This window comes from Balaenoptera ricei, chromosome 18 (assembly GCF_028023285.1).
Source record: "Balaenoptera ricei isolate mBalRic1 chromosome 18, mBalRic1.hap2, whole genome shotgun sequence".
In the NCBI taxonomy this organism is placed as follows: Eukaryota; Metazoa; Chordata; class Mammalia; order Artiodactyla; family Balaenopteridae; genus Balaenoptera; species Balaenoptera ricei.
In genome coordinates, this window is record NC_082656.1 from 37,606,923 (window position 1) to 37,628,735 (window position 21,813).

The window sequence follows — 21,813 nt, forward strand, 5'->3', positions numbered from 1 at the left end:
TTTCTTTCCAGAAAACTCAGTTTCTTCTCTGAGCCATGCCGGCAGTAACTAAAAGCACGGTAACAACAGTGCTTTTCAGGTAGCTTCGAGACTGCATGAGTGGAGCTTTCAAAATGGGAAAACAAGATTTGTGTCTCAGTCTCACATTTCCAGATTGACACGCAGCATAAGGACATGTTGATGCTAACAAGTCAAAAGAGATTCAGGACACCCACTGGGGCTTTCCCTGATTCAACTTTTTTCTACGACTGCTTCTCTGCGTGCAGCAAAGTGCCTAAACTAAGGATGCGCGAGGGAGACTTAGGTGCCTGTGCTTCTTCCAAAGACCTGCAGTGTTCCACCAAGAACAGTGCTGAAATTCTACTTAGAATGCAAGCCGACCACCTCCTTGAGGATGCGTGACTCTAAGTGTAAAAGGTGAAAAGGGATTAGAAGCAGAGTATTTTTCTCAATAGAGTTCAGCTAGGAGAAGGAGGTTACATCCATTGCATGGAGGACCTTCTAGAAGTGTGTTCCTGAATCTTGTGTATAGCTGAGGTAATCTGGCTCTCCCAAGGAAGAGTGCAGTGTGTTGCCTTTCTCTAGCCAACACTGGGGTGTTCCCAAAGGCCTACGGGGCTGAAGTTGCTTAGCTGGCCCTGAGGTTCTTGGCTCTACTCAGTGTACTGTTACCGAAACGGTTGCTGAAGAGAGGGCCCTAGCAGTCTTGAAAAGCTTACTACCGTGAAACTAAAGCAGAACAGTGAAGAAGGCCTCATGGCGCTGCTCCATGCCTCCCGTTTGGCAAGGCAAATCAGGGCCTTCCTTCCAGGCTTGGGCTCACGTTGACTTTCACTTTAGGTATAGAGCAGAGCAGGGTGAGCTTCCAACTAGGAACTGGCAGCACAAGGTTTCTTTCAGGAAAACTCATTTTCTTCGCAGAAGCAGGCACTCAGTGACTAAATCCCCGGCAACAACAATGCTTTTCAGGTATCCTCGAGGCCGCATGAACCGAGCTTTCCTATTGGGAAAACAAGCCTTGTGCCATCAGTCTCCAATTTCTAGGTTGACACGCAGCATACACGGAGGACCAGAGCTTCCTGGCTCTAGGCAGTGTTCTGTTACCGAAACGGGTGTTGAAGTAAGGTTCCTTGAAGTCTTGGAAAGCTTCCTACCGTGAAACTAAAGCAGAAGAGCATTGAAGGCCTCAAGGAGCTGCTGCATGCCTCGCGTTTTGTTAGGATATTCAGGGCCTTACATCGAGGCTAGTGCTCCCCTTGACTTTCACTTTAGTTATATAGCAGAGCAGGGTCAGCTTCCAAGTAGGAACTGGAAGCACAAGGTTTCTTTCGGGGAAACTCATTTTCTTCGCAGAAGCAGGCAGGCAGTGACTAAATACCCGGCAACAACAATGCTTTTCAGGTATCCTCGAGGCCGCATGAACGGAGCTTTCCTAATGGGAAAACAAGCCTTGTGCCATCAGTCTCCAATTTCTAGGTTGACACGCAGCATACACGGAGGACCAGAGCTTCCTGGCTCTAGGCAGTGTTCTGTTACCGAAACGGGTGTTGAAGTAAGGTTCCTTGGAGTCTTGGAAAGCTTCCTACCGTGAAACTAAAGCAGAAGAGCATTGAAGGCCTCAAGGAGCTGCTGCATGCCTCGCGTTTTATAAGGATATTCAGGGCCTTACATCGAGGCTAGTGCTCCCCTTGACTTTCACTTTAGTTATAGAGCAGAGCAGGGTCAGCTTCCAAGTAGGAACTGGAAGCACAAGGTTTCTTTTGGGAAAACTCATTTTCTTCGCAGAGGCAGGCAGGCAGTGACTAAATCCCCGGCAACAACAATGCTTTTCAGGTATCCTCGAGGCCGCATGAACGGAGCTTTCCTAATGGGAAAACAAGCCTTGTGCCATCAGTCTCCAATTTCTAGGTTGACACGCGGCATACACGGAGGACCAGAGCTTCCTGGCTCTAGGCAGTGTTCTGTTACCGAAACGGGTGCTGAAGCAAGCTTCCTAGGAGTCTTGGGAAGCTTACTACCGTGAAACTAAAGCAGAACCGCGATGAAGGCCTCATGGAGCTGCTGCATGCCTCCCGATTTGCCAGGATAATCAGGGCCTTACTTGGAGGTTAGTGCTCACGTTGACGTTCACTTTTGCTATAGAAGAGAGCAGGGTGAGCTTCCAACTAGGAACTGGAAGCGCAAGGTTTCTTTCGAGAAAACTCAGTTTCTTCTCTGAGCCATGCCGGCAGTAACTAAAAGCACGGTAACAACAGTGCTTTTCAGGTAGCTTCGAGACTGCATGAGTGGCGCTTTCAAAATGGGAAAACAAGATTTGTGTCTCAGTCTCACATTTCCAGATTGACACGCAGCATAAGGACATGTTGATGCTAACAAGTCAAAAGAGATTCAGGACACCCACTGGGGCTTTCCCTGATTCAACTTTTTTCTACGACTGCTTCTCTGCGTGCAGCAAAGCGCCTAAACTAAGGATGCGCCAGGGAGACTTAGGTGCCTGTGCTTCTTCCAAAGACCTGCAGTGTTCCACCAAGAACAGTGCTGAAATTCTACTTGGAATGCAAGCCGACCACCTCCTTGAGGATGCCTGACTCTAAGTGAAAAAGGTGAAAAGGGATTAGAAGCAGAGTATTTTTCTCAATAGAGTTCCGCTAGGAGAATGAGGTTACATCCATTGCATGGAGGACCTTCTAGAAGTGTGTTCCTGAATCCTGTGTATAGCTGAGGTAATCTGGCTCTCCCAAGGAAGAGTGCAGTGTGTTGCCTTTCTCTAGCCAACACTGGGGTGTTCCCAAAGGCCTACGGGGCTGAAGTTGCTTAGCTGGCCCTGAGGTTCTTGGCTCTACTCAGTGTACTGGTACCGAAACGGTTGCTGAAGCAAGGGCCCTAGGAGTCTTGAAAAGCTTACTACCGTGAAACTAAAGCAGAACAGTGAAGAAGGCCTCATGGCGCTGCTCCACGCCTCCCGTTTGGCAATGCAAATCAGGGCCTTCCTTCGAGGCTTGGGCTCACGTTGACTTTCACTTTAGGTATAGAGCAGAGCAGGGTGATCTTCCAACTAGGAACTGGCAGCACAAGGTTTCTTCCCGGAGAAGTCAATATCTTCTCAGAACCATGCCGGCCGTGACAAAAACCCTGGCCAACAACAGTGCTTTTCAGGTTTATTCGAGGCCGCATGAACGGAGCTTTCTTAATGGGCAAACAAGCCTTGTGACGTCAGTCTCCAGTTTGTAAGTTGATAGGCAGCATACACGCAGGACCAAAGCTTCCTGGCTCTAGGCAGTTTTCTGATACCCAAACGGGTGCTTAAGTAAGGTCTCTAGGAGTCTTGGCAGGCTTACTACCGTTAAACTAAAGCAGAACAGCGTTGAAGGCCTCATGGAGCTGCTGCATGCCTCCCGTATTGTAAGGATATTCAGGGCATTACCTCGAGGCTAGTGCTCCCCTTGACTTTCATTTAGTTATAGAGCAGAGCAGGGTGAGCTTCCAACTAGGAACTGGAAGCATAAGGTTTCTTTCAGGAAAACTCATTTTCTTCACAGAAGCAGGCAGGCAGTGACTAAATCCCCGGCAACAACAATGCTTTTCAGGTATCCTCGAGGCCGCATGAACGGAGCTTTCCTAATGGGAAAACAAGCCTTGTGCCATCAGTCTCCAATTTCTAGGTTGACACGCAGCATACACGGAGGACCAGAGCTTCCTGGCTCTAGGCAGTGTTCTGTTACCGAAACGGGTGCTGAAGCAAGCTTCCTAGGAGTCTTGGGAAGCTTACTACCGTGAAACTAAAGCAGAACCGCGATGAAGGCCTCATGGAGCTGTTGCATGCCTCCCGATTTGCAAGGATAATCAGGGCCTTACTTGGAGGTTAGTGCTCACGTTGACGTTCAATTTTGCTATAGAGGAGAGCAGGGTGAGTTTCCAACTAGGAACTGGAAGCACAAGGTTTCTTTCGAGAAAACTCAGTTTCTTCTCTGAGCCATGCCGGCAGTAACTAAAAGCACGGTAACAACAGTGCTTTTCAGGTAGCTTCGAGACTGCATGAGTGGAGCTTTCAAAATGGGAAAACAAGATTTGTGTCTCAGTCTCACATTTCCAGATTGACACGCAGCATAAGGACATGTTGATGCTAACAAGTCAAAAGAGATTCAGGACACCCACTGGGGCTTTCCCTAATTCAACTTTTTTCTACGACTGCTTCTCTGCGTGCAGCAAAGCGCCTAAACTAAGGACGCGCCAGGGAGACTTAGGTGCCTGTGCTTCTTCCAAAGACCTGCAGTGTTCCACCAAGAACAGTGCTGAAATTCTACTTGGAATGCAAGCCGACCACCTCCTTGAGGATGCCTGACTCTAAGTGTAAAAGGTGAAAAGGGATTAGAAGCAGAGTATTTTTCTCAATAGAGTTCCGCTAGGAGAATGAGGTTACATCCATTGCATGGAGGACCTTCTAAAAGTGTGTTCCTGAATCCTGTGTATAGCTGAGGTAATCTGGCTCTCCCAAGGAAGAGTGCAGTGTGTTGCCTTTCTCTAGCCAACACTGGGGTGTTCCCAAAGGCCTACGGGGCTGAAGTTGCTTAGCTGGCCCTGAGGTTCTTGGCTCTACTCAGTGTACTGGTACCGAAACGGTTGCTGAAGCAAGGGCCCTAGGAGTCTTGAAAAGCTTACTACCGTGAAACTAAAGCAGAACAGTGAAGAAGGCCTCATGGCGCTGCTCCACGCCTCCCGTTTGGCAAGGCAAATCAGGGCCTTCCTTCGAGGCTTGGGCTCACGTTGACTTTCACTTTAGGTATAGAGCAGAGCAGGGTGAGCTTCCAACTAGGAACTGGCAGCACAAGGTTTCTTTCAGGAAAACTCATTTTCTTCGCAGAAGCAGGCACTCAGTGACTAAATCCCCGGCAACAACAATGCTTTTCAGGTATCCTCGAGGCCGCATGAACGGAGCTTTCCTAATTGGGAAAACAAGCCTTGTGCCATCAGTCTCCAATTTCTAGGTTGACACGCAGCATTCACGGAGGACCAGAGCTTCCTGGCTCTAGGCAGTGTTCTGTTACCGAAACGGGTGTTGAAGTAAGGTTCCTTGGAGTCTTGGAAAGCTTCCTACCGTGAAACTAAAGCAGAAGAGCATTGAAGGCCTCAAGGAGCTGCTGCATGCCTCGCGTTTTATAAGGATATTCAGGGCCTTACATCGAGGCTAGTGCTCCCCTTGACTTTCACTTTAGTTATAGAGCAGAGCAGGGTCAGCTTCCAAGTAGGAACTGGAAGCACAAGGTTTCTTTTGGGAAAACTCATTTTCTTCGCAGAAGCAGGCAGGCAGTGACTAAATCCCCGGCAACAACAATGCTTTTCAGGTATCCTCGAGGCCGCATGAACGGAGCTTTCCTAATGGGAAAACAAGCCTTGTGCCATCAGTCTCCAATTTCTAGGTTGACACGCGGCATACACGGAGGACCAGAGCTTCCTGGCTCTAGGCAGTGTTCTGTTACCGAAACGGGTGCTGAAGCAAGCTTCCTAGGAGTCTTGGGAAGCTTACTACCGTGAAACTAAAGCAGAACCGCGATGAAGGCCTCATGGAGCTGCTGCATGCCTCCCGATTTGCCAGGATAATCAGGGCCTTACTTGGAGGTTAGTGCTCACGTTGACGTTCACTTTTGCTATAGAGGAGAGCAGGGTGAGCTTCCAACTAGGAACTGGAAGCGCAAGGTTTCTTTCCAGAAAACTCAGTTTCTTCTCTGAGCCATGCCGGCAGTAACTAAAAGCACGGTAACAACAGTGCTTTTCAGGTAGCTTCGAGACTGCATGAGTGGAGCTTTCAACATGGGAAAACAAGATTTGTGTCTCAGTCTCACATTTCCAGATTGACACGCAGCATAAGGACATGTTGATGCTAACAAGTCAAAAGAGATTCAGGACACCCACTGGGGCTTTCCCTGATTCAACTTTTTTCTACGACTGCTTCTCTGCGTGCAGCAAAGCGCCTAAACTAAGGATGCGCGAGGGAGACTTAGGTGCCTGTGCTTCTTCCAAAGACCTGCAGTGTTCCACCAAGAACAGTGCTGAAATTCTACTTGGAATGCAAGCCGACCACCTCCTTGAGGATGCCTGACTCTAAGTGAAAAAGGTGAAAAGGGATTAGAAGCAGAGTATTTTTCTCAATAGAGTTCCGCTAGGAGAATGAGGTTACATCCATTGCATGGAGGACCTTCTAGAAGTGTGTTCCTGAATCCTGTGTATAGCTGAGGTAATCTGGCTCTCCCAAGGAAGAGTGCAGTGTGTTGCCTTTCTCTAGCCAACACTGGGGTGTTCCCAAAGGCCTACGGGGCTGAAGTTGCTTAGCTGGCCCTGAGGTTCTTGGCTCTACTCAGTGTACTGGTACCGAAACGGTTGCTGAAGCAAGGGCCCTAGGAGTCTTGAAAAGCTTACTACCGTGAAACTAAAGCAGAACAGTGAAGAAGGCCTCATGGCGCTGCTCCACGCCTCCCGTTTGGCAAGGCAAATCAGGGCCTTCCTTCGACGCTTGGGCTCACGTTGACTTTCACTTTAGGTATAGAGCAGAGCAGGGTGATCTTCCAACTAGGAACTGGCAGCACAAGGTTTCTTCCCGGAGAAGTCAATATCTTCTCAGAACCATGCCGGCAGTGACAAAAACCCTGGCAACAACAGTGCTTTTCAGGTTTATTCGAGGCCGCATGAACGGAGCTTTCTTAATGGGCAAACAAGCCTTGTGACGTCAGTCTCCAGTTTGTAAGTTGATAGGCAGCATACACGCAGGACCAAAGCTTCCTGGCTCTAGGCAGTTTTCTGATACCCAAACGGGTGCTTAAGTAAGGTCTCTAGGAGTCTTGGCAGGCTTACTACCGTTAAACTAAAGCAGAACAGCGTTGAAGGCCTCATGGAGCTGCTGCATGCCTCCCGTATTGTAAGGATATTCAGGGCATTACCTCGAGGCTAGTGCTCCCCTTGACTTTCATTTAGTTATAGAGCAGAGCAGGGTGAGCTTCCAACTAGGAACTGGCAGCACAAGGTTTCTTTCAGGAAAACTCATTTTCTTCGCAGAAGCAGGCACTCAGTGACTAAATCCCCGGCAACAACAATGCTTTTCAGGTATCCTCGAGGCCGCATGAACGGAGCTTTCCTACTGGGAAAACAAGCCTTGTGCCATCAGTCTCCAATTTCTAGGTTGACACGCAGCATACACGGAGGACCAGAGCTTCCTGGCTCTAGGCAGTGTTCTGTTACCGAAACGGGTGTTGAAGTAAGGTTCCTTGAAGTCTTGGAAAGCTTCCTACCGTGAAACTAAAGCAGAAGAGCATTGAAGGCCTCAAGGAGCTGCTGCATGCCTCGCGTTTTGTTAGGATATTCAGGGCCTTACATCGAGGCTAGTGCTCCCCTTGACTTTCACTTTAGTTATAGAGCAGAGCAGGGTCAGCTTCCAAGTAGGAACTGGAAGCACAAGGTTTCTTTCGGGGAAACTCATTTTCTTCGCAGAAGCAGGCAGGCAGTGACTAAATACCCGGCAACAACAATGCTTTTCAGGTATCCTCGAGGCCGCATGAACGGAGCTTTCCTAATGGGAAAACAAGCCTTGTGCCATCAGTCTCCAATTTCTAGGTTGACACGCAGCATACACGGAGGACCAGAGCTTCCTGGCTCTAGGCAGTGTTCTGTTACCGAAACGGGTGTTGAAGTAAGGTTCCTTGGAGTCTTGGAAAGCTTCCTACCGTGGAACTAAAGCAGAAGAGCATTGAAGGCCTCAAGGAGCTGCTGCATGCCTCGCGTTTTATAAGGATATTCAGGGCCTTACATCGAGGCTAGTGCTCCCCTTGACTTTCACTTTAGTTATAGAGCAGAGCAGGGTCAGCTTCCAAGTAGGAACTGGAAGCACAAGGTTTCTTTTGGGAAAACTCATTTTCTTCGCAGAGGCAGGCAGGCAGTGACTAAATCCCCGGCAACAACAATGCTTTTCAGGTATCCTCGAGGCCGCATGAACGGAGCTTTCCTAATGGGAAAACAAGCCTTGTGCCATCAGTCTCCAATTTCTAGGTTGACACGCGGCATACACGGAGGACCAGAGCTTCCTGGCTCTAGGCAGTGTTCTGTTACCGAAACGGGTGCTGAAGCAAGCTTCCTAGGAGTCTTGGGAAGCTTACTACCGTGAAACTAAAGCAGAACCGCGATGAAGGCCTCATGGAGCTGCTGCATGCCTCCCGATTTGCCAGGATAATCAGGGCCTTACTTGGAGGTTAGTGCTCACGTTGACGTTCACTTTTGCTATAGAAGAGAGCAGGGTGAGCTTCCAACTAGGAACTGGAAGCGCAAGGTTTCTTTCGAGAAAACTCAGTTTCTTCTCTGAGCCATGCCGGCAGTAACTAAAAGCACGGTAACAACAGTGCTTTTCAGGTAGCTTCGAGACTGCATGAGTGGAGCTTTCAAAATGGGAAAACAAGATTTGTGTCTCAGTCTCACATTTCCAGATTGACACGCAGCATAAGGACATGTTGATGCTAACAAGTCAAAAGAGATTCAGGACACCCACTGGGGCTTTCCCTGATTCAACTTTTTTCTACGACTGCTTCTCTGCGTGCAGCAAAGCGCCTAAACTAAGGATGCGCCAGGGAGACTTAGGTGCCTGTGCTTCTTCCAAAGACCTGCAGTGTTCCACCAAGAACAGTGCTGAAATTCTACTTGGAATGCAAGCCGACCACCTCCTTGAGGATGCCTGACTCTAAGTGTAAAAGGTGAAAAGGGATTAGAAGCAGAGTATTTTTCTCAATAGAGTTCCGCTAGGAGAATGAGGTTACATCCATTGCATGGAGGACCTTCTAGAAGTGTGTTCCTGAATCCTGTGTATAGCTGAGGTAATCTGGCTCTCCCAAGGAAGAGTGCAGTGTGTTGCCTTTCTCTAGCCAACACTGGGGTGTTCCCAAAGGCCTACGGGGCTGAAGTTGCTTAGCTGGCCCTGAGGTTCTTGGCTCTACTCAGTGTACTGGTACCGAAACGGTTGCTGAAGCAAGGGCCCTAGGAGTCTTGAAAAGCTTACTACCGTGAAACTAAAGCAGAACAGTGAAGAAGGCCTCATGGCGCTGCTCCACGCCTCCCGTTTGGCAAGGCAAATCAGGGCCTTCCTTCGAGGCTTGGGCTCACGTTGACTTTCACTTTAGGTATAGAGCAGAGCAGGGTGATCTTCCAACTAGGAACTGGCAGCACAAGGTTTCTTCCCGGAGAAGTCAATATCTTCTCAGAACCATGCCGGCCGTGACAAAAACCCTGGACAACAACAGTGCTTTTCAGGTTTATTCGAGGCCGCATGAACGGAGCTTTCTTAATGGGCAAACAAGCCTTGTGACGTCAGTCTCCAGTTTGTAAGTTGATAGGCAGCATACACGCAGGACCAAAGCTTCCTGGCTCTAGGCAGTTTTCTGATACCCAAACGGGTGCTTAAGTAAGGTCTCTAGGAGTCTTGGCAGGCTTACTACCGTTAAACTAAAGCAGAACAGCGTTGAAGGCCTCATGGAGCTGCTGCATGCCTCCCGTATTGTAAGGATATTCAGGGCATTACCTCGAGGCTAGTGCTCCCCTTGACTTTCATTTAGTTATAGAGCAGAGCAGGGTGAGCTTCCAACTAGGAACTGGAAGCATAAGGTTTCTTTCAGGAAAACTCATTTTCTTCACAGAAGCAGGCAGGCAGTGACTAACTCCCCGGCAACAACAATGCTTTTCAGGTATCCTCGAGGCCGCATGAACGGAGCTTTCCTAATGGGAAAACAAGCCTTGTGCCATCAGTCTCCAATTTCTAGGTTGACACGCAGCATACACGGAGGACCAGAGCTTCCTGGCTCTAGGCAGTGTTCTGTTACCGAAACGGGTGCTGAAGCAAGCTTCCTAGGAGTCTTGGGAAGCTTACTACCGTGAAACTAAAGCAGAACCGCGATGAAGGCCTCATGGAGCTGCTGCATGCCTCCCGATTTGCAAGGATAATCAGGGCCTTACTTGGAGGTTAGTGCTCACGTTGACGTTCAATTTTGCTATAGAGGAGAGCAGGGTGAGTTTCCAACTAGGAATTGGAAGCACAAGGTTTCTTTCGAGAAAACTCAGTTTCTTCTCTGAGCCATGCCGGCAGTAACTAAAAGCACGGTAACAACAGTGCTTTTCAGGTAGCTTCGAGACTGCATGAGTGGAGCTTTCAAAATGGGAAAACAAGATTTGTGTCTCAGTCTCACATTTCCAGATTGACACGCAGCATAAGGACATGTTGATGCTAACAAGTCAAAAGAGATTCAGGACATCCACTGGGGCTTTCCCTAATTCAACTTTTTTCTACGACTGCTTCTCTGCGTGCAGCAAAGCGCCTAAACTAAGGACGCGCCAGGGAGACTTAGGTGCCTGTGCTTCTTCCAAAGACCTGCAGTGTTCCACCAAGAACAGTGCTGAAATTCTACTTGGAATGCAAGCCGACCACCTCCTTGAGGATGCCTGACTCTAAGTGTAAAAGGTGAAAAGGGATTAGAAGCAGAGTATTTTTCTCAATAGAGTTCCGCTAGGAGAATGAGGTTACATCCATTGCATGGAGGACCTTCTAAAAGTGTGTTCCTGAATCCTGTGTATAGCTGAGGTAATCTGGCTCTCCCAAGGAAGAGTGCAGTGTGTTGCCTTTCTCTAGCCAACACTGGGGTGTTCCCAAAGGCCTACGGGGCTGAAGTTGCTTAGCTGGCCCTGAGGTTCTTGGCTCTACTCAGTGTACTGGTACCGAAACGGTTGCTGAAGCAAGGGCCCTAGGAGTCTTGAAAAGCTTACTACCGTGAAACTAAAGCAGAACAGTGAAGAAGGCCTCATGGCGCTGCTCCACGCCTCCCGTTTGGCAAGGCAAATCAGGGCCTTCCTTCGAGGCTTGGGCTCACGTTGACTTTCACTTTAGGTATAGAGCAGAGCAGGGTGAGCTTCCAACTAGGAACTGGCAGCACAAGGTTTCTTTCAGGAAAACTCATTTTCTTCGCAGAAGCAGGCACTCAGTGACTAAATCCCCGGCAACAACAATGCTTTTCAGGTATCCTCGAGGCCGCATGAATGGAGCTTTCCTAATTGGGAAAACAAGCCTTGTGCCATCAGTCTCCAATTTCTAGGTTGACACGCAGCATTCACGGAGGACCAGAGCTTCCTGGCTCTAGGCAGTGTTCTGTTACCGAAACGGGTGTTGAAGTAAGGTTCCTTGGAGTCTTGGAAAGCTTCCTACCGTGAAACTAAAGCAGAAGAGCATTGAAGGCCTCAAGGAGCTGCTGCATGCCTCGCGTTTTATAAGGATATTCAGGGCCTTACATCGAGGCTAGTGCTCCCCTTGACTTTCACTTTAGTTATAGAGCAGAGCAGGGTCAGCTTCCAAGTAGGAACTGGAAGCACAAGGTTTCTTTTGGGAAAACTCATTTTCTTCGCAGAAGCAGGCAGGCAGTGACTAAATCCCCGGCAACAACAATGCTTTTCAGGTATCCTCGAGGCCGCATGAACGGAGCTTTCCTAATGGGAAAACAAGCCTTGTGCCATCAGTCTCCAATTTCTAGGTTGACACGCGGCATACACGGAGGACCAGAGCTTCCTGGCTCTAGGCAGTGTTCTGTTACCGAAACGGGTGCTGAAGCAAGCTTCCTAGGAGTCTTGGGAAGCTTACTACCGTGAAACTAAAGCAGAACCGCGATGAAGGCCTCATGGAGCTGCTGCATGCCTCCCGATTTGCCAGGATAATCAGGGCCTTACTTGGAGGTTAGTGCTCACGTTGACGTTCACTTTTGCTATAGAGGAGAGCAGGGTGAGCTTCCAACTAGGAACTGGAAGCGCAAGGTTTCTTTCCAGAAAACTCAGTTTCTTCTCTGAGCCATGCCGGCAGTAACTAAAAGCACGGTAACAACAGTGCTTTTCAGGTAGCTTCGAGACTGCATGAGTGGAGCTTTCAACATGGGAAAACAAGATTTGTGTCTCAGTCTCACATTTCCAGATTGACACGCAGCATAAGGACATGTTGATGCTAACAAGTCAAAAGAGATTCAGGACACCCACTGGGGCTTTCCCTGATTCAACTTTTTTCTACGACTGCTTCTCTGCGTGCAGCAAAGCGCCTAAACTAAGGATGCGCGAGGGAGACTTAGGTGCCTGTGCTTCTTCCAAAGACCTGCAGTGTTCCACCAAGAACAGTGCTGAAATTCTACTTGGAATGCAAGCCGACCACCTCCTTGAGGATGCCTGACTCTAAGTGAAAAAGGTGAAAAGGGATTAGAAGCAGAGTATTTTTCTCAATAGAGTTCCGCTAGGAGAATGAGGTTACATCCATTGCATGGAGGACCTTCTAGAAGTGTGTTCCTGAATCCTGTGTATAGCTGAGGTAATCTGGCTCTCCCAAGGAAGAGTGCAGTGTGTTGCCTTTCTCTAGCCAACACTGGGGTGTTCCCAAAGGCCTACGGGGCTGAAGTTGCTTAGCTGGCCCTGAGGTTCTTGGCTCTACTCAGTGTACTGGTACCGAAACGGTTGCTGAAGCAAGGGCCCTAGGAGTCTTGAAAAGCTTACTACCGTGAAACTAAAGCAGAACAGTGAAGAAGGCCTCATGGCGCTGCTCCACGCCTCCCGTTTGGCAAGGCAAATCAGGGCCTTCCTTCGACGCTTGGGCTCACGTTGACTTTCACTTTAGGTATAGAGCAGAGCAGGGTGATCTTCCAACTAGGAACTGGCAGCACAAGGTTTCTTCCCGGAGAAGTCAATATCTTCTCAGAACCATGCCGGCAGTGACAAAAACCCTGGCAACAACAGTGCTTTTCAGGTTTATTCGAGGCCGCATGAACGGAGCTTTCTTAATGGGCAAACAAGCCTTGTGACGTCAGTCTCCAGTTTGTAAGTTGATAGGCAGCATACACGCAGGACCAAAGCTTCCTGGCTCTAGGCAGTTTTCTGATACCCAAACGGGTGCTTAAGTAAGGTCTCTAGGAGTCTTGGCAGGCTTACTACCGTTAAACTAAAGCAGAACAGCGTTGAAGGCCTCATGGAGCTGCTGCATGCCTCCCGTATTGTAAGGATATTCAGGGCATTACCTCGAGGCTAGTGCTCCCCTTGACTTTCATTTAGTTATAGAGCAGAGCAGGGTGAGCTTCCAACTAGGAACTGGAAGCATAAGGTTTCTTTCAGGAAAACTCATTTTCTTCACAGAAGCAGGCAGGCAGTGACTAAATACCCGGCAACAACAATGCTTTTCAGGTATCCTCGAGGCCGCATGAACGGAGCTTTCCTAATGGGAAAACAAGCCTTGTGCCATCAGTCTCCAATTTCTAGGTTGACACGCAGCATACACGGAGGACCAGAGCTTCCTGGCTCTAGGCAGTGTTCTGTTACCGAAACGGGTGCTGAAGCAAGCTTCCTAGGAGTCTTGGGAAGCTTACTACCGTGAAACTAAAGCAGAACCGCGATGAAGGCCTCATGGAGCTGCTGCATGCCTCCCGATTTGCAAGGATAATCAGGGCCTTACTTGGAGGTTAGTGCTCACGTTGACGTTCAATTTTGCTATAGAGGAGAGCAGGGTGAGTTTCCAACTAGGAACTGGAAGCACAAGGTTTCTTTCGAGAAAACTCAGTTTCTTCTCTGAGCCATGCCGGCAGTAACTAAAAGCACGGTAACAACAGTGCTTTTCAGGTAGCTTCGAGACTGCATGAGTGGCGCTTTCAAAATGGGAAAACAAGATTTGTGTCTCAGTCTCACATTTCCAGATTGACACGCAGCATAAGGACATGTTGATGCTAACAAGTCAAAAGAGATTCAGGACACCCACTGGGGCTTTCCCTGATTCAACTTTTTCCTACGACTGCTTCTCTGCGTGCAGCAAAGCGCCTAAACTAAGGATGCGCCAGGGAGACTTAGGTGCCTGTGCTTCTTCCAAAGACCTGCAGTGTTCCACCAAGAACAGTGCTGAAATTCTACTTGGAATGCAAGCCGACCACCTCCTTGAGGATGCGTGACTCTAAGTGTAAAAGGTGAAAAGGGATTAGAAGCAGAGTGTTTTTCTCAATAGAGTTCAGCTAGGAGAAGGAGGTTACATCCATTGCATGGAGGACCTTCTAGAAGTGTGTTCCTGAATCTTGTGTATAGCTGAGGTAATCTGGCTCTCCCAAGGAAGAGTGCAGTGTGTTGCCTTTCTCTAGCCAACACTGGGGTGTTCCCAAAGGCCTACGGGGCTGAAGTTGCTTAGCTGGCCCTGAGGTTCTTGGCTCTACTCAGTGTACTGTTACCGAAACGGTTGCTGAAGAGAGGGCCCTAGGAGTCTTGAAAAGCTTACTACCGTGAAACTAAAGCAGAACAGTGAAGAAGGCCTCATGGCGCTGCTCCATGCCTCCCGTTTGGCAAGGCAAATCAGGGCCTTCCTTCCAGGCTTGGGCTCACGTTGACTTTCACTTTAGGTATAGAGCAGAGCAGGGTGAGCTTCCAACTAGGAACTGGCAGCACAAGGTTTCTTTCAGGAAAACTCATTTTCTTCGCAGAAGCAGGCACTCAGTGACTAAATCCCCGGCAACAACAATGCTTTTCAGGTATCCTCGAGGCCGCATGAACGGAGCTTTCCTATTGGGAAAACAAGCCTTGTGCCATCAGTCTCCAATTTCTAGGTTGACACGCAGCATACACGGAGGACCAGAGCTTCCTGGCTCTAGGCAGTGTTCTGTTACCGAAACGGGTGCTGAAGCAAGGTTCCTAGGAGTCTTGGGAAGCTTACTACCGTGAAACTAAAGGAGAACAGCGTTGAAGGCCTCAAGGAGCTGCTGCTGCATGCTTTGCGTTTTATAAGGATATTCAGGGCCTTACATCGAGGCTAGTGCTCCCCTTGACTTTCACTTTAGTTATAGAGCAGAGCAGGGTGAGCTTCCAACTAGGAACTGGAAGCACAAGGTTTCTTTTGGGAAAACTCATTTTCTTCGCAGAAGCAGGCAGGCAGTGACTAAATCCCCGGCAACAACAATGCTTTTCAGGTATCCTCGAGGCCGCATGAACGGAGCTTTCCTAATGGGAAAACAAGCCTTGTGCCATCAGTCTCCAATTTCTAGGTTGACACGCGGCATACACGGAGGACCAGAGCTTCCTGGCTCTAGGCAGTGTTCTGTTACCGAAACGGGTGCTGAAGCAAGCTTCCTAGGAGTCTTGGGAAGCTTACTACCGTGAAACTAAAGCAGAACCGCGATGAAGGCCTCATGGAGCTGCTGCATGCCTCCCGATTTGCAAGGATAATCAGGGCCTTACTTGGAGGTTAGTGCTCACGTTGACGTTCAATTTTGCTATAGAGGAGAGCAGGGTGAGTTTCCAACTAGGAACTGGAAGCACAAGGTTTCTTTCGAGAAAACTCAGTTTCTTCTCTGAGCCATGCCGGCAGTAACTAAAAGCACGGTAACAACAGTGCTTTTCAGGTAGCTTCGAGACTGCATGAGTGGCGCTTTCAAAATGGGAAAACAAGATTTGTGTCTCAGTCTCACATTTCCAGATTGACACGCAGCATAAGGACATGTTGATGCTAACAAGTCAAAAGAGATTCAGGACACCCACTGGGGCTTTCCCTGATTCAACTTTTTTCTACGACTGCTTCTCTGCGTGCAGCAAAGCGCCTAAACTAAGGATGCGCCAGGGAGACTTAGGTGCCTGTGCTTCTTCCAAAGACCTGCAGTGTTCCACCAAGAACAGTGCTGAAATTCTACTTGGAATGCAAGCCGACCACCTCCTTGAGGATGCGTGACTCTAAGTGTAAAAGGTGAAAAGGGATTAGAAGCAGAGTGTTTTTCTCAATAGAGTTCAGCTAGGAGAAGGAGGTTACATCCATTGCATGGAGGACCTTCTAGAAGTGTGTTCCTGAATCTTGTGTATAGCTGAGGTAATCTGGCTCTCCCAAGGAAGAGTGCAGTGTGTTGCCTTTCTCTAGCCAACACTGGGGTGTTCCCAAAGGCCTACGGGGCTGAAGTTGCTTAGCTGGCCCTGAGGTTCTTGGCTCTACTCAGTGTACTGGTACCGAAACGGTTGCTGAAGCAAGGGCCCTAGGAGTCTTGAAAAGCTTACTACCGTGAAACTAAAGCAGAACAGTGAAGAAGGCCTCATGGCGCTGCTCCACGCCTCCCGTTTGGCAAGGCAAATCAGGGCCTTCCTTCGAGGCTTGGGCTCACGTTGACTTTCACTTTAGGTATAGAGCAGAGCAGGGTGAGCTTCCAACTAGGAACTGGCAGCACAAGGTTTCTTTCAGGAAAACTCATTTTCTTCGCAGAAGCAGGCACTCAGTGACTAAATCCCCGGCAACAACAATGCTTTTCAGGTATCCTCGAGGCCGCATGAACGGAGCTTTCCTAATTGGGAAAACAAGCCTTGTGCCATCAGTCTCCAATTTCTAGGTTGACACGCAGCATACACGGAGGACCAGAGCTTCCTGGCTCTAGGCAGTGTTCTGTTACCGAAACGGGTGTTGAAGTAAGGTTCCTTGGAGTCTTGGAAAGCTTCCTACCGTGAAACTAAAGCAGAAGAGCATTGAAGGCCTCAAGGAGCTGCTGCATGCCTCGCGTTTTATAAGGATATTCAGGGCCTTACATCGAGGCTAGTGCTCCCCTTGACTTTCACTTTAGTTATAGAGCAGAGCAGGGTCAGCTTCCAAGTAGGAACTGGAAGCACAAGGTTTCTTTTGGGAAAACTCATTTTCTTCGCAGAAGCAGGCAGGCAGTGACTAAATCCCCGGCAACAACAATGCTTTTCAGGTATCCTCGAGGCCGCATGAACGGAGCTTTCCTAATGGGAAAACAAGCCTTGTGCCATCAGTCTCCAATTTCTAGGTTGACACGCAGCATACACGGAGGACCAGAGCTTCCTGGCTCTAGGCAGTGTTCTGTTACCGAAACGGGTGCTGAAGCAAGCTTCCTAGGAGTCTTGGGAAGCTTACTACCGTGAAACTAAAGCAGAACCGCGATGAAGGCCTCATGGAGCTGCTGCATGCCTCCCGATTTGCCAGGATAATCAGGGCCTTACTTGGAGGTTAGTGCTCACGTTGACGTTCACTTTTGCTATAGAAGAGAGCAGGGTGAGCTTCCAACTAGGAACTGGAAGCGCAAGGTTTCTTTCGAGAAAACTCAGTTTCTTCTCTGAGCCATGCCGGCAGTAACTAAAAGCACGGTAACAACAGTGCTTTTCAGGTAGCTTCGAGACTGCATGAGTGGAGCTTTCAAAATGGGAAAACAAGATTTGTGTCTCAGTCTCACATTTCCAGATTGACACGCAGCATAAGGACATGTTGATGCTAACAAGTCAAAAGAGATTCAGGACACCCACTGGGGCTTTCCCTGATTCAACTTTTTTCTACGACTGCTTCTCTGCGTGCAGCAAAGCGCCTAAACTAAGGATGCGCCAGGGAGACTTAGGTGCCTGTGCTTCTTCCAAAGACCTGCAGTGTTCCACCAAGAACAGTGCTGAAATTCTACTTGGAATGCAAGCCGACCACCTCCTTGAGGATGCCTGACTCTAAGTGTAAAAGGTGAAAAGGGATTAGAAGCAGAGTATTTTTCTCAATAGAGTTCCGCTAAGAGAATGAGGTTACATCCATTGCATGGAGGACCTTCTAGAAGTGTGTTCCTGAATCCTGTGTATAGCTGAGGTAATCTGGCTCTCCCAAGGAAGAGTGCAGTGTGTTGCCTTTCTCTAGCCAACACTGGGGTGTTCCCAAAGGCCTACGGGGCTGAAGTTGCTTAGCTGGCCCTGAGGTTCTTGGCTCTACTCAGTGTACTGGTACCGAAACGGTTGCTGAAGCAAGGGCCCTAGGAGTCTTGAAAAGCTTACTACCGTGAAACTAAAGCAGAACAGTGAAGAAGGCCTCAGGGCGCTGCTCCACGCCTCCCGTTTGGCAAGGCAAATCAGGGCCTTCCTTCGAGGCTTGGGCTCACGTTGACTTTCACTTTAGGTATAGAGCAGAGCAGGGTGATCTTCCAACTAGGAACTGGCAGCACAAGGTTTCTTCCCGGAGAAGTCAATATCTTCTCAGAACCATGCCGGCAGTGACAAAAACCCTGGCAACAACAGTGCTTTTCAGGTTTATTCGAGGCCGCATGAACGGAGCTTTCTTAATGGGCAAACAAGCCTTGTGACGTCAGTCTCCAGTTTGTAAGTTGATAGGCAGCATACACGCAGGACCAAAGCTTCCTGGCTCTAGGCAGTTTTCTGATACCCAAACGGGTGCTTAAGTAAGGTCTCTAGGAGTCTTGGCAGGCTTACTACCGTTAAACTAAAGCAGAACAGCGTTGAAGGCCTCATGGAGCTGCTGCATGCCTCCCGTATTGTAAGGATATTCAGGGCATTACCTCGAGGCTAGTGCTCCCCTTGACTTTCATTTAGTTATAGAGCAGAGCAGGGTGAGCTTCCAACTAGGAACTGGAAGCACAAGGTTTCTTTTGGGAAAACTCATTTTCTTCGCAGAAGCAGGCAGGCAGTGACTAAATCCCCGGCAACAACAATGCTTTTCAGGTATCCTCGAGGCCGCATGAACGGAGCTTTCCTAATGGGAAAACAAGCCTTGTGCCATCAGTCTCCAATTTCTAGGTTGACACGCAGCATACACGGAGGACCAGAGCTTCCTGGCTCTAGGCAGTGTTCTGTTACCGAAACGGGTGCTGAAGCAAGCTTCCTAGGAGTCTTGGGAAGCTTACTACCGTGAAACTAAAGCAGAACCGCGATGAAGGCCTCATGGAGCTGCTGCATGCCTCCCGATTTGCAAGGATAATCAGGGCCTTACTTGGAGGTTAGTGCTCACGTTGACGTTCAATTTTGCTATAGAGGAGAGCAGGGTGAGTTTCCAACTAGGAACTGGAAGCACAAGGTTTCTTTCGAGAAAACTCAGTTTCTTCTCTGAGCCATGCCGGCAGTAACTAAAAGCACGGTAACAACAGTGCTTTTCAGGTAGCTTCGAGACTGCATGAGTGGCGCTTTCAAAATGGGAAAACAAGATTTGTGTCTCAGTCTCACATTTCCAGATTGACACGCAGCATAAGGACATGTTGATGCTAACAAGTCAAAAGAGATTCAGGACACCCACTGGGGCTTTCCCTGATTCAACTTTTTTCTACGACTGCTTCTCTGCGTGCAGCAAAGTGCCTAAACTAAGGATGCGCGAGGGAGACTTAGGTGCCTGTGCTTCTTCCAAAGACCTGCAGTGTTCCACCAAGAACAGTGCTGAAATTCTACTTGGAATGCAAGCCGACCACCTCCTTGAGGATGCGTGACTCTAAGTGTAAAAGGTGAAAAGGGATTAGAAGCAGAGTGTTTTTCTCAATAGAGTTCAGCTAGGAGAAGGAGGTTACATCCATTGCATGGAGGACCTTCTAGAAGTGTGTTCCTGAATCTTGTGTATAGCTGAGGTAATCTGGCTCTCCCAAGGAAGAGTGCAGTGTGTTGCCTTTCTCTAGCCAACACTGGGGTGTTCCCAAAGGCCTACGGGGCTGAAGTTGCTTAGCTGGCCCTGAGGTTCTTGGCTCTACTCAGTGTACTGTTACCGAAACGGTTGCTGAAGAGAGGGCCCTAGGAGTCTTGAAAAGCTTACTACCGTGAAACTAAAGCAGAACAGTGAAGAAGGCCTCATGGCGCTGCTCCATGCCTCCCGTTTGGCAAGGCAAATCAGGGCCTTCCTTCCAGGCTTGGGCTCACGTTGACTTTCACTTTAGGTATAGAGCAGAGCAGGGTGAGCTTCCAACTAGGAACTGGCAGCACAAGGTTTCTTTCAGGAAAACTCATTTTCTTCGCAGAAGCAGGCACTCAGTGACTAAATCCCCGGCAACAACAATGCTTTTCAGGTATCCTCGAGGCCGCATGAACGGAGCTTTCCTATTGGGAAAACAAGCCTTGTGCCATCAGTCTCCAATTTCTAGGTTGACACGCAGCATACACGGAGGACCAGAGCTTCCTGGCTCTAGGCAGTGTTCTGTTACCGAAACGGGTGCTGAAGCAAGGTTCCTAGGAGTCTTGGGAAGCTTACTACCGTGAAACTAAAGGAGAACAGCGTTGAAGGCCTCAAGGAGCTGCTGCTGCATGCTTTGCGTTTTATAAGGATATTCAGGGCCTTACATCGAGGCTAGTGCTCCCCTTGACTTTCACTTTAGTTATAGAGCAGAGCAGGGTGAGCTTCCAACTAGGAACTGGAAGCACAAGGTTTCTTTTGGGAAAACTCATTTTCTTCGCAGAAGCAGGCAGGCAGTGACTAAATCCCCGGCAACAACAATGCTTTTCAGGTATCCTCGAGGCCGCATGAACGGAGCTTTCCTAATGGGAAAACAAGCCTTGTGCCATCAGTCTCCAATTTCTAGGTTGACACGCGGCATACACGGAGGACCAGAGCTTCCTGGCTCTAGGCAGTGTTCTGTTACCGAAACGGGTGCTGAAGCAAGCTTCCTAGGAGTCTTGGGAAGCTTACTACCGTGAAACTAAAGCAGAACCGCGATGAAGGCCTCATGGAGCTGCTGCATGCCTCCCGATTTGCAAGGATAATCAGGGCCTTACTTGGAGGTTAGTGCTCACGTTGACGTTCAATTTTGCTATAGAGGAGAGCAGGGTGAGTTTCCAACTAGGAACTGGAAGCACAAGGTTTCTTTCGAGAAAACTCAGTTTCTTCTCTGAGCCATGCCGGCAGTAACTAAAAGCACGGTAACAACAGTGCTTTTCAGGTAGCTTCGAGACTGCATGAGTGGCGCTTTCAAAATGGGAAAACAAGATTTGTGTCTCAGTCTCACATTTCCAGATTGACACGCAGCATAAGGACATGTTGATGCTAACAAGTCAAAAGAGATTCAGGACACCCACTGGGGCTTTCCCTGATTCAACTTTTTTCTACGACTGCTTCTCTGCGTGCAGCAAAGCGCCTAAACTAAGGATGCGCCAGGGAGACTTAGGTGCCTGTGCTTCTTCCAAAGACCTGCAGTGTTCCACCAAGAACAGTGCTGAAATTCTACTTGGAATGCAAGCCGACCACCTCCTTGAGGATGCGTGACTCTAAGTGTAAAAGGTGAAAAGGGATTAGAAGCAGAGTGTTTTTCTCAATAGAGTTCAGCTAGGAGAAGGAGGTTACATCCATTGCATGGAGGACCTTCTAGAAGTGTGTTCCTGAATCTTGTGTATAGCTGAGGTAATCTGGCTCTCCCAAGGAAGAGTGCAGTGTGTTGCCTTTCTCTAGCCAACACTGGGGTGTTCCCAAAGGCCTACGGGGCTGAAGTTGCTTAGCTGGCCCTGAGGTTCTTGGCTCTACTCAGTGTACTGTTACCGAAACGGTTGCTGAAGAGAGGGCCCTAGCAGTCTTGAAAAGCTTACTACCGTGAAACTAAAGCAGAACAGTGAAGAAGGCCTCATGGCGCTGCTCCACGCCTCCCGTTTGGCAAGGCAAATCAGGGCCTTCCTTCGAGGCTTGGGCTCACGTTGACTTTCACTTTAGGTATAGAGCAGAGCAGGGTGAGCTTCCAACTAGGAACTGGCAGCACAAGGTTTCTTTCAGGAAAACTCATTTTCTTCGCAGAAGCAGGCACTCAGTGACTAAATCCCCGGCAACAACAATGCTTTTCAGGTATCCTCGAGGCCGCATGAACCGAGCTTTCCTATTGGGAAAACAAGCCTTGTGCCATCAGTCTCCAATTTCTAGGTTGACACGCAGCATACACGGAGGACCAGAGCTTCCTGGCTCTAGGCAGTGTTCTGTTACCGAAACGGGTGTTGAAGTAAGGTTCCTTGAAGTCTTGGAAAGCTTCCTACCGTGAAACTAAAGCAGAAGAGCATTGAAGGCCTCAAGGAGCTGCTGCATGCCTCGCGTTTTGT